The 2948-nt window shown below is 41.4% G+C and overlaps 1 long non-coding RNA gene across 1 annotated transcript; it reads right to left on the reverse strand.

The window, feature by feature from the left end:
• Nucleotides 1–245: 245 nt before the first annotated feature.
• Nucleotides 246–2460, reverse strand: LOC142097063 (uncharacterized). Its single transcript, XR_012678109.1, has 3 exons — nt 2072–2460; nt 1532–1599; nt 246–599 (listed from the first exon to the last, which is right to left on the reverse strand). It is a non-coding gene; the product is annotated as an uncharacterized LOC142097063 (long non-coding RNA).
• Between the last annotated feature and the right edge of the window lie 488 nt (nt 2461–2948).

Here is a 2948-nt window from a genome sequence, read left to right on the forward strand (position 1 = left end):
GCAGTCCATCAGGACTCACTGAGGGGTATACAGCACCAGCTTATAAAAGTTTTTAGATCTTTGGACACTATTGTCAGGATTCCTAGCATAAACTCCAGAGAAATTGATAATGTGAAAGTAAAGTGTCTTTATTAGGCAGAATTCACAGGCAGAGACTGGTGCCGTAAATGATAAACAGCAGCACAGTTCAAGGCAGCAGATACAAACAGCAGGATTGGCAATAGCTTGAATAACTCAGGAAACAGTTCATAGAGGCAATACAGAGTAGCCAGATACCAGATCTAGCTCAGGGGATGGAGAAGCAGAGAAGGCTGAAGACACTGGATGTACCTTGGCTTCAGGATACCTGGTAGACTCAGGAGACACAAGGCAGTGGATGAGTTACAGATGACAGTATACCTGGTTTACTCAGGTCGCACAAGGCACGAGGCACTGGATGAACCACGGTAGACAGGACTCAAGGTTTTGCCAGGAGGCTCGAGGTACTGGATTGACCCATGGCTGTCAGAATAGAGGAGGGTTGAACGAGTCAAACAGGCAAGCCAGGAGAGCCACAAAGGCACCAGAGAATTAGCTGGAGCATAGTCGAAAGCCTGGATCTGGGTCAGAAGATAAACAGCAAAGCTGAGGAACAAGCAGGAGTCAATACCAGGATGTCAGACTGGAACAGGACACAGGATACTCTGGAGAACCAGCAACAGCAGGCAAGACAAAAATGAACTGTCACAGACTACTGGGAAAGGCAGTCTTATAAAGACAGAGAAACAGGTGTGGGTGCTGATTAAGAAGGGAGGTTAACTCCTGCTAGTGAGGTGGAATGTACAATGGTAGAACAGCAGCACCTCTGGTGGTAGGGAGGTACTGCAGGCCAGATTCACATAAAGGCAAAGTTCAAGCATAGTTCTTAACAGACAGGAGCTGCAGGAGGCAAGAAACATCCTCATGGAAGATGCTGAGGCAGTCTGTGACATCTATACAGGACACACAACACAGTATGTGTACCTTATTGGAAAGAATAGATGCAACCTTAATCCAAATGAACACTGGACTAAACAATCTGACTGGGACTATTTGAGAACTTTCAGGCAATTTCTGTGTGACTGTGGGCACTTATTGTCACGGCTATCAGTGCCTTCATCCTCACTTGGCAGCAGCATCAGCACTCCCCCAAGCATGTTACTGCCCGCTACTTCGGTGTGTAGTATTGGGTGTATCAGTGGTTGAAGATGGGCATCCACAAGCCAGGCAAAGGCACCTGAGCCTGCAGCCAAACAAAAGAAATAAACACTTTAAAGTTGTTTGGTATACATTTATTGCAAAGTGCCTTTTTTGTTTATGCTAATCATACAAGCGTCATTGTGCACATTGTGTTCTATGTTGTTAGACATTTAGGTACAAAATAAATATTTACCTTATGCACCCTGGTATTAACAAAGTTGATTGACCTTAAGATGTTTAGATGAGCAATCTCAGTAAAATTTGTTATATTACAATTATGTTTAAATGGTTATTTCAAAACACATACGCATACCCTTTAAATGAGGCTATAGGTTTTTCCAAAATAGTCCTGTGCTTATGATGTTGATTATGAAGTTGATTCTACAAGAATAGATAAAAAAAAACAACAAGGTTACTGCTAATTACTAAACAATTACACCTGAAAAATAAGACTGGGTGATACTCTCTGACCTGCCTCCCCCTCTGCATTATCCACATCAGCTGATGGAATGAGCTCACCTGCTTCACCACTGTCTACTGCTGGTGTTAGGGGTATACTTTGGTATAGGGCCAAAATATGCAGCAGACAGCACGACAACACGGTATCAACCACCTTACCAGGGGCATAGAGAAGCTGACCGCCAGATGTATCAAGGCACCTGAATCTGGTCTTCAAAAGGCTAAAGGTACGTTCACCCCTCTAGTGGCTGTGTGCGACTCATTATATCTATGTTGGGCAGGAGTCTATGGATTCAACAGAGGTGTCATTAACCAGGACTGACACCCATAACCTAAGTCACGTAGAATGAAACATCACATAAAAACACCAAACACCAACAAAAAAACAACATACCCATGTGGCCTGCGTAGCCCAAGAGGAGCCTGGTTTTAGGGATGTCCTTCTCTCCATCTTAAGTTCTGATGTTGATCTAAAACACAGAACAACAAGTTTCCTATCAACTCCCTCAGATTAAAGGCCATTTGGGCCCCTTTTTATAGTCATCATTAGCCTTCATAGACAAATGGCTGATGTGTTTGCTAATCACGCCTATACAAAGCAGCGTGTTGTAGTGTCACAAGTATGTACTGTAAATGATGTCCCCATTTGGTAATATTAAGTGTTGTCACATCAGAAAAAAATAATTATTGCCCCACTGGAAATGAAATAGTATGCCACTATAATATAATAAAATAAAAACATTTTCCCATACATATAATAAATTAAAGACATTTCGCTCACTAATTAATAAAATAATTTCCCCCCCATTAAGATAATTATTAATAATTTTTGAACCACTAAACCAGAAATCATGATTTACCCTCATTGTTTAAACTTATATTGTGCCTCCTGCTATGTTATAAAGCTGACATGTTTGCTAATCTCGCCTTTCCAAACCAGCGCTTCGATTGCGGTGATTTTTAGACTAAAATCGTGGCGATTTTGCAAATTGGAGCTTCATATATATGACGACATGTATTGGTAGAGTTGCATTTGAGGCTGTGATTTGTAGCGTTTTTCGGAATAGCGATTTCGAAAAACTCACTTTACTGGTGATTTTCTATCAACTCGCACTTTTATACATCGGCGAGTTTAAACTCTCTGGTGAAAATTGCAGAAAATGCCAAATTGCAGCTTGATATATTTACCTATCCCCTGGTCTAAAATAATATCTGTTGCCATGAAATTAGTAGAGAAGGCTACAAACTCCGGAAAAAATCAATGAGACAAA

Source organism: Mixophyes fleayi, chromosome 7 (genome assembly GCF_038048845.1).
Source record: "Mixophyes fleayi isolate aMixFle1 chromosome 7, aMixFle1.hap1, whole genome shotgun sequence".
NCBI classification, from domain to species: domain Eukaryota; kingdom Metazoa; phylum Chordata; class Amphibia; order Anura; family Limnodynastidae; genus Mixophyes; species Mixophyes fleayi.